The sequence below is a fragment of the Rutidosis leptorrhynchoides genome, chromosome 5 (genome assembly GCF_046630445.1).
Source record: "Rutidosis leptorrhynchoides isolate AG116_Rl617_1_P2 chromosome 5, CSIRO_AGI_Rlap_v1, whole genome shotgun sequence".
In the NCBI taxonomy this organism is placed as follows: Eukaryota; Viridiplantae; Streptophyta; class Magnoliopsida; order Asterales; family Asteraceae; genus Rutidosis; species Rutidosis leptorrhynchoides.
In genome coordinates this window covers 219544459-219555827 of record NC_092337.1, presented here as the reverse complement: position 1 = coordinate 219555827, position 11369 = coordinate 219544459, and positions in this window count along the sequence as shown.

Here is an 11369-nt window from a genome sequence, read left to right as displayed (position 1 = left end):
TACGAGATGAATCCCTCAACCAGTTTGAATTCATCAGATTCTGACAGCTATTCTGACATGGATGTTCACCTAAGCTCCGAAAGCAGCGTCACCAGAATGAATCAACCAATCAGCCATTCCCAATTCATCTGATGGGTTCGTAGTTTACTAAATCATTGGAGACAAGAAGAAGGTGATCCCTTTCATCCACCACATTTCCCTCTTGGCGAAGAACCTGAAGCACTTACCGGCGAACCTATCCGAAACACCATTTTCAGCCTCATTTCCAGTGTAGCTCGAAAAAATTATATTCTATCTACATATCTAAACCTTATTCATTCGCTCATTCCTACCGATAATCATTCCGGAGTAATAAGTCAACAAGCTTCGTGCCCAAGTTGTAACCTTGGAAAATATGGTGCAAAACGTACCAGCAGCAACAGTACCACCAACAGCAACATCTGCATCCCACACCTCGACATCACAATCTATACCTCGAGCATCAACGTCGTATGTACCATAGATACCAAGGAGTACTAATAAAAATCAACGATGAAGTATTGATTCATAACTTCATTGGAGAACTATTAGGCGGCAATTATGTAATCTCTAAAGTTTTAGAGATAATTTATTCTAGTTCCAATCGAAAATCAAATGAGCTTAATATGATATTAACTCATTAAATCCATGATTATATCTGAAGAAAATATATATGTATATATATTTTCATAAAGATTGTAATTAAAAATTTCTTTTGTACAAACTGTTAATGGTGAAAATATTTTAATGGGTAGGTAATACCCGAGGAATATTTAGATTTCACATTAATAAGTTACACTGTACATTCTTTCAATTCCGATTCAACAGTCATTTACTATCCTACCTACATCCACAGATATATGAATCCCTTCACCGCAGAATAACTATTTTCATCCAATTTCATATTTGGATTTTGATTTATTAGAATCCAACAAGTGGCATAATGAAGAAAACATTGGATAAAATAAAATTTATTAGAAACAAACAAATTAACTATGAGAAATTTTGTTAAGAATCCACGCTAACTGTTTTCAGCTAACTGTTCCTAGCTAACTGATTACATTTTATTTATTGCAGTTCATTTATCGCAATTTAATTATCGCAATTTTATTTATCGTCATTTAATTTCTGTTATTTACTTTACGCATTTAATTTATCGTCATTTAATTTCTGTTATTTATTTTACGCACTTTAAATATCGGGACACGTATACAAGGTTTTGACATATCATATCGACGCATCTGTATATATTATTTGGAATCACCATAGACACTCTATATGCTGTAATGCTAGAGTTCGCTATACAGGGTTGAGGTTGATTCTATAATAATATATATACTTTGAGTTGTGATCGAGTCTGAGACATGTACATGGGTCACGATACGTATTAATTAATTCAAATATTATATATTAAACTATATATGAATTATTGGACTGTTAACTGTGAACTATCGACTGTGGACTAATAACATTGGACAATTAAAATGAATTAAAATATTGATTATAACATATGAAACTAAATAATTCTTCAAGTTTGCCACTTGATTTCATCTTAAACTTCATTTGTATCTTGACGATTACAAAATGCGATTCAAACCTTTCATAATTCTTGAAAACACTTCAATCGATAGGATGAACCAACCGCACTTCATCTACAGAAGAAGAGATTGATGCATATAGTTATGCACCTGAAAACACTCGGAATCTGTGTAAACGTTTAACATATATATGTGCTAGCTCATTTAGCGCTGGTATTACCGAAAATAACTTTGCAATCCCTTTCTAAAGTAGCCAATTTTGTCACAGCTTCAGCAAATCAATTTCGACTTTTCATTCGAATGAACTCTACTATAACTTTGATATATAAGTTTGCCTTTCGATATCATTACCGGGGAATCATTTATATTCCACTACATTAACAGTAAACATACCCGCAACTTCATTACTCATTGTTTTAAGTCACTCTGAAGAACCATTATATTCGTTCATTAAAACCCTATCATATATTCATTCGCATCTTGTAACGAGAATTACCATACCAATTATCGGTAATCAGCAATCAGTATTTTGAAATCTCGCAGCGTTTCTACATCAACAGTTATATGTACATATATAACATTAAACTCTTAGAATTATGATCTTTCATTCTAGAATTCCTGAAAAGCACTCTAGCTTACGAAACAGATCTCTGAGTTCTGAAAAAAAGCTAATGAAACAGCGAAAACTGAAGACTGTTTAAACAGTCAAAAGTTTGATAATGATGAGCGACAGACTGAAAAAGCTCAAAAAATTTGGAACTGGAAAACGGATTGATCTAACCACGAAGGAGACCAAGGACAAATACAAGGACCATACCCTATATTCAAAGAATCCATGTAATTCTGGATCTGTTGAAATCTTTAGAGAATATCTTGCTCCAAAGTCATGTTAAAATCTTGCGGAAAATTTTTCTTCATCAACCTTCAAACTTGAAAATTCCAAAATATCATCATAAATATCTTCGATATTTTTGAGGATATTTTCGTAAATATTCTCGTTCAAAATTATATACCTCTTTGTGCTTCCTGTGTTTCATTATATTGGAAACTTTTGTAAAATCTAAGTTTAATTTATGAATGAATTCTGGAGAAATGTAAAGAAATTGATGCATGAATTAGTATAATATAATGACACTTGATCAACGTGATTATATTACAGTAAGTCATGCTGAGTTTCTAATGGAACGTGATAATTCAAAGATCATAACGTTATCATGTGCCATGTTACATAACTCTTTCATTCTGCTTAACTTCTGAACATATCAAGAAAGTATATTCTTGATAGTTCTATTCTCAGTGATTCTGGTAATTTGACAAATCAAATCGTGCTAATACATTCTATCTTATTTAGAACATGATATTTATCCAAAATTCCATACTTACGAATTCTGGACCGTTACTCGATTTACTAGAGGTCGGGAGGATAATAAAAAGGCAAAGAGCTCTAAAATATAAGAGAAAATAAAAAGCCCAATAACAACACAGAAGTTACAAACCGTGGATATTAATACGAATAGCAATATAAAGACAAGGTATAATTAAGAATAGTATAACCCCAAGGCAATAGTAGAAGTAAACAGATTTTTCTGGTGTAAGATTGAAAAGAAGGATGACAGAAATGATAATTAGGAAAATATCAAGGATTAGAACAAGATTAAACATTTTCATAATCTTTTGGATGTATGAACTAAGAAAGTTAGTATAGGAATGGTGAAAAATAATGGAACGGAAAAAGTTTAATTTATAACAGAAATATTAGACAGGGTAATCAAGACAGATCACCGTATTTAATTAAAGAGATCTTAATTTCCTTATTCGCCGAAGAATCAAATCTTTTAGATTTCGAAGATTTTTTTAAATCCCTTGAACTCCGGAATTCAACCAATACAATGTCAGACTATAAGATGCACCTTATTTCCTAAATTCAACCATGACTACGTCAAAAGTTAAGACGAATCTGCATTTATTCATTTCACTCTTTTTTGATAGCTTCACTCGTATGCTTCGAATAATCGAATTTATCCATATTACTCAATGATGATAAAACTATACTTATCAACTCATATTCGTCATGAAAACATTTTTATTGTTAGCCATGACCACCTTACTCAAATTTCGGGACGAAATTTCTTTAACGGGTAGGTACTGTGACAACCCGGAAATTTCCGACCAAATTTAAACTTAATTCTTATTTGATTTCGATACGATAAGTGAAGTCTGTAATGCTGAGTCTCAAAAGTTATAGAACTATGTTCATATATTCAATTACTCTTCGACTGTTCCCGACGATTCACGAACAATGGTGTGTGGATAAAAATATATATATATATATATATATATATATATATATATATATATATATATATATATATATATATATATATATATATATATTTGTATATATATAAATGTAGGTTTATATAATAATTGGAAATAATAAAATATAATTGAATCATTAGAATCAAATATGTAAAGTATGATACAAAATAATTAAGCTGTTATTAAAATGAACTTATGTAAATATATATATGATTTTTGTACACAATAAATATACTATGTATATTGTATTAAATATTCGAATATGTTATATGAATATTACATAATTAATAATATGTAATGTTAATATATTATATATATATATATATATATATATATATATATATATATATATATATATATAAAAATATAATTGAAACATTAGAATCAAATATGTAAAGTATGATACAAAATAATTAAGCTGTTATTAAAATGAACTTATGTAAATATATATATATATATATATATATATATATATATATATATATATATATATATATATATATATATATATATATATATATATGATTTTTGTACACAATAAATATACTATGTATATTGTATTAAATATTCGAATATGTTATATGAATATTACATAATTAATAATATGTAATGTTAATATATTAAATATAATTACAAGTTAAATATAGTTATAACATTAATATATATATATATATATATATATATATATATATATATATATATATATACACTTTATTGACATCAACATTATTAATATTATTAATTTAATACATAATATATAAATATGAGATTTAATACGCATAATTTATTATATCAATATTATTTGTATTACTCTCATTATTAGTATTAATATTAATATTAATATTAGTATTATTATTTGTGTTGCTAATATTATTATAATTATAATATAATATATATATATATATATATATATATATTATATAGATATGAAAAATGAAACATGTAACTTGTTATTATTAATATTATTATTTAGTATTATCATTATAAATCATTATGTATGTTATCATGAATAATATGATCATTACCATTTTATAAGTATTATTATAATTATCATTAATATTAGTATTAGTGATATCATTATCATTATTATTATTTCTATTATTATTATTAGTATTATTTTGATAGATAATATTATTATTATTATTTTCTGTTATTATAATTATCAGTATTTTTTTATTATTTCCAATAACACAAATAATATTATTATTATTAATATATTTATTAATATTTACTAATTAGTAATATGAACATCAACTATAAATAAAATCAAAATACAGAAATCAACTTGAGGAATTGCAATCACAATCGAACTGTTCTATTTTTTGTTCCTGTCTCTTAATTGATTCATCAAATCCATCGTACAATCCATTCTATTATCAATTCGTTCTTTTTATTTTTTTTTATTTTTCTGTACGTACTCAATAATAGATGACGACTCAAATTTTGCCATAAATCAAAGGAAACACTCTGAAGTTATCCTCACATTAAACCAACTGCACACCCTCAAAATCATTCATCATCTTCATTGAAATAATTTTTTTTTTTGAAACCTGCTGTAACTAGTCGACCCTGTTGGTTCCAATTTTTTTAAAATCACGAATCCAAACCTTTTTGCGAAATGTATAAAAATAGTATTGTTAGGAATTGTATAAGTAAACTATCTGTAGAATTCAAAATTCCAATTCGTAATATCAATTGTGAATTTTTGAGTCAAAGTTAAAGATTAAAAAGTCAACCGATTTGATCTTGAAGAAATTCGAGTTCGTGTTTTTGTTTTAGGTTAAATTGACAATTTCAATGGTTTCTAAAAGTGATTTGAAAACGTTTTTATGTAGGAATTATAGATCAAAAATGTATAAATCGTTAAATCAATTTTTTTTCTTTCTGAATGTAGCGAACAACGTATGCTGTATTTGTCTATTTTTTTTGTTTTTCAAAACTCTCAAAAACCAAAATATGTTGAATATATTTCGTATGAAAGTCATAAAACCAAACATTTAAAGTGTTGTGGGTAATTTTGTACCTTGGTCGACTAGTTATCAAATGAAGAAGATGAAGACTTAGAAAACTGAAATAATAAGTTAAATAAAATTTGGGGATCGTTTAATTACAGAAAAATGAAATTAGATCGATGGTTCGGCAGTGTGTTAAGGGAATGAGAGGTTGAGGGTTCGAACCCCAGCTGTGAAAAATATTTTTAGAATGGCTTACACATGAGGTTGTTATTAAATTTTTATTATTACTTCCTTATTGTTATTATTGCTATTGCTATTATAAATTGTTATTATTATTCTTTTTATTATTATTATTATTATTATTATTATTATTATTATTATTATTATTATTATTATTATTATTATTATTATTATTATTATTATTATTATTATTATTCATTTATTATAATTATTACAAGTATTATAAGTAAAATAAGTATTAGTATTATTATTAGCATAATTATAAGTAGTGTAATCATTATTATTATTATTATTATTATTATTATTATTATTATTATTATTATTATTATTATTATTATTATTATTATTATTATTATTATTATTATTATTATTATAAATCTTATAAGTATTATAAATGTAATTATTATTGCTAAGGTTATCATTTAAGTAGTATTATTATAGTTATCTTAATAAGATTTCTAAAAGTGGTATTGATAAAATTCATAGAATTATTATTAATATCATTAACATAGGTATTAATATTATCATTATTAATATTGTTGATATGAATATGATTAGTAGTAAATTTTAATTATAAAGTATTAGTATTATCATTATTACTAAAAGTATCATAATTTTAAATCGAAAATTTTGTTAAAACTAGTATGATCATTATTATTATTGTTAAAATTATGAAGTATCATTATCATTACTACCATTAACCTTATAATTAACATTTTACAATTATTATTAATATCAGTATCATTAATAGAATTATTAACATTATTATCGTTACTAGTAATAATAAGTATTATAATAACTATCATATTTACCACTACTAATATTATTTTAATATTATTATAACCACTACTATTAACATACAAATGATATATATATATATTAAAAATATATTTAATATATAACATAACGAAAACTAATATTGTTATATAACAAAATGAATATATATTAATAATGAAATATATAAGTTACTAATATAAAAACTTGATCATTAATAATATATATATATATATATATATATATATATATATATATATATATATATATATATATATATATATATATATATATATATATATATATATATATATATATATATATATATATATATATATATAATTGTTCAATTACAAGGATATGTATTAATGAATACACAAATGATATATGTTCATGAATCTGAGGCCAACCCTGCATTGTTCAATATAGTCATATGTATTTTTACTACAAAATACATTAGGTGAGTTTCATTTGCCTTTTTACCCTTTTATATTTTTGGGCTGAGAATACATGCGAAATCTTTATAAATGTTTTACGAAATAGACACAAGTAATCGAAACTACATTATATGGTTGAATGATCGAAACCGAATATGCCCCTTTTTACTTGGTAACCTAAGAATTAGTAAACCAGTCTACTAATTGACGCGAATCCTAAAGATAGATCTATTGGGCCAAACAAACCCCATCCATTGTAGCGGATGCTTTAGTACTTCGATGTTGTTTTATCATGTCCGAAGGATTTCCCGGAATGATAGGGGATGTTCTTATATGCATCTTGTTAATGTCGGTTACCAGGTGTTCACCATATGAATGATATTTTTGTCTCTATGCATGGGACGTATATTTATGAGAACTGGAAATGAAATTCTTGTGGTCTATTAAAATGATGAAAATGATCGTTTATGATAAACTAATGAACTCACCAACCTTTTGGTTGACACTTGAAAGCATGTTTATTCTCAGATATGAAAGAAATCTTTCGCTGTGCATTTGCTCATTTTAATGATATTACTTGGAGTCATTCATGACATATTTCAAAAGACGTTGCATTCGAGTCATTGAGTTCATCAAGATTATTATTAAGTCAATTATAGTTGGACATATTATGAAATGGTATGCATTATGTCAACTTTCGATGTAATGAAAGTTTGTCTTTTAAAAAACGAATGCAATGTTTGTAAAATGTAACATATAGAGGTCAAGTACCTCGCGATGTAACCAAATGTAATGTATTCGTCCTGATAGATTAGGACGGGTCGCTTCACAGAATCCATCTTGTACGATTGATGTTATGCGAGGTGTATATAAAATAGCTTTTAAATTTTAGTAGGAAATACTATTAAATACGATACAATTTTACACAAGATATTTATTTATTTAGAGAATGGATATACTTAAACCTTGCTACAACACTTATAGGCAGTGTACCTAATCGTACAGTAGTGTAGTTTTTAGTAAGTCCAGTTCGTTCCACAGGGAAAATCTTTAAACAAAGCTTAACGCTATATTAGTTTACTTTTATAAAAATTAAAATATATATATAAGTAATATTATTATTATTATAAAGGGGGGTTTTTACCGTTTAATGACCGGTTTGTCGATTTTAAAACTTTAGTCGCAGTTAAAACCAAATGTAAAATAATAAATAAATACAAGACTTAATTTTCAGCGTAAAGTAAATAACGATAATGAAATTGCGAATAATAAAAGTGCGATAAAATAAACTTGCGATAATTAAAAAGTACGATAATTAAAAGTGCAATTAAATATAATAACAATAAAAATGTGATAATTAGAAGTGCAATTAAATATAAAATAAAGGAAATTAAATATGAAATAAAAGAATTATGCTTATTTAAACTTCCGTAAGCATGATGTTTGACGTGTTGATTTCTGTTTTATGCCCATGGGTTGATTGTCCTTCGTCCTGGATTATTTAATATGTCCGTCTGGTTTTTGTCCATAACAGTCCATCAGTCATAAATATAAAGTGCGAGTGTCCTCGTCAAATTATCCTTATTCCCGAAGTCAAATATTCCAACTAATTGGGAACTTAAACTGTAACAAGATTTTAATACTTTGTTTAATAATTACACCAGGATGTCGACTGAGTGTAACCCAAGGTTTTAATATTTTGTTATCAATTATACCAAGTGTCCTTGTACATAATTTCACCCCTGTTTTAATTATTCTAGTGGCTATTAATCCATTCCCATGTCTGGTTAAATGAACGATTATTCGTACATATAAATACTCCGCCCATCGTGTCCGATCGAGTGTATATGGTAATTTATAGGGACGCCCAATTGTAAATCTTTATATTAACATTGACAAACTATCATTTAGTTAAACAAATATAAAGCCCATTAATAGCCCATAGTCTAATTTTCACAAGTGTCGTTCTTTTGTCCAAACCCCAATTATGGTACAAAGCCCAATTACCCAATTTTAGTAATTAGCCCAACATCATGATTACTTCGTTTTAAATAAGCATAATAATAACTTAGTTACGAGACATTAAATTAAAAAGGTTGAACATAACTTACAATGATTAAAAATAGCGTAGCGTTACACGGACAGAATTTCGACTTACACCCTTACAACATTCGCTAACATACCCTTATTATTAGGATTTAAAATTAAAATTAAAATTAAAATATAAATATAAATAAATATTTACGTATAGATATAGAGAGGATGGATATATATGTTATATTTTGCGATCAGAATTCGTTTGCTTTTATAGGGAGTTTTAGTTTTTGGGGCTCCGAGACTTGCGGCCTTTTCTGCCTTCAAACTCCGCGAGTCGCGGAGTTTGAAATTCCAGCTCACCAACTTTGGAGTCTTTCTTGCCGACGGATTTTTTTATTTATATAATATATAAATAATTATAAGAATTATTTAAATATTATATTATATTTATGTGCATAGTTGACTTGTAATTTTTAGTCCGTTGCGTCGAGCGTTGAGAGTTGACTCTGGTCCCGGTTCCGGATTTTCGAACGTCCTTGCGTACAATTTAATATCTTGTACTTTGCGTTTAGAATCTTGTACTCTTGTAATTTCGAGACGTTTCTTATCAATAATTGGAACTTCTTTGATTGTATTTTGTACTTTTGAGCTTTTTGGTCATTTGCGTCTTCAATTCGTCGAATCTGTCTTTTGTCTTCACCTTTTAATATTTAAACGAATATCACTTGTAAATAGAACAATTGCAACTAAAAGCTTGTCTTTCTTGAGGAATAATGCTATGAAATATATGTTCGTTTTTAGCATTATCAAATATTCCCACACTTGAGCGTTGCTTGTCCTCAAGCAATATCGTCTTGAAATACTAGAATCACTTCTTTATTCTTCACACTTTGTACATCAGTGATTTCTATACGGCGGTATAAACAATGGTAGTAACGATATGGTTTACAGTCCCACATGACTTATAAAAATTTAGATCCATTAAGGAAATTGGATCTTTATGAAAACGTTTGATCTTTTGAAAATTAAATCTAGCTTTTACCCTAGATAAGTTTTCCGGAATAACCCTTCACCGGTGTTTGTAAAATATTTTTGTGGGTTTGGTGGGTTTCAGATTTGAAAATTTTAGCTCAAAACTTGCTGTTTTGTGTCACCCACTTGCTAACCTTGTATTAGGAAAGCAACACGTCCAGTTTACTTGCTCCGTATATTACCTTTCGGTAAACTACCGTCCGGTTGTAAAGGAAAGTGTTGAACAAGCAACTGTTAAGGCAATGTCCCCTGACATGCTTTTAATTATGGTCTATAACGTGTCGGACGCAATTACTATCCTTGGTAGGAGCAATAGTAAAGCTCACCCTTATAATTTTTTGGTCTGGCACAAGGTCCTGTCTTTGACCATGCTATGCAACCACCGTTCTTACGGTTGACACCCGATTTGGTTCAGGTGACCTAATGAATTCTAGGTGAATTCCTAGGATTTTACGTTCAATGGTAATGAACGCATTGAAAATGGGTTTTTAGAAAACAAATCGGTTTGTAATTTTATCAAAATATTTTCTCGTTCAAGCTCGAGTTTAGATATCATTTAATTCCATGAGTTTGAATTCTCAATCTTTAAGGTCAATCTCAAGGATTGAGTAATATCAGTCTTAAAAGCTGATTTTTAATCTTTAAGGAGATTATCCTTTCTGGGGATCTGATTCATTAGTCTTATCAAGCTAATTTGCACGGTGCCTCCCCATTATACGAGATAAATCCTTCTCATGGTTAGGATAAATCTGACCACTTGGCGACCCTGTTTAATGCTGAGGTCCGTGGATTTCCTGCCGATTTTAGTGATGACTTTTTTAGATTTTTCGTCAACCTACAGCTGGTCTGGACGACAACTTCTTGACCTAAATCACGAAGCGCGTGTCTTTTTCAGAAGACTTTACTTCCTTTTAATGATGGAATTGATTCATCGTGTAGATCCATCTCTTCTTTTCTTTCATTGGGTAAAACAGTTTAGTTTAGTCCAAAGCAAAAGTATTTTCAGTTATTTGTTACAG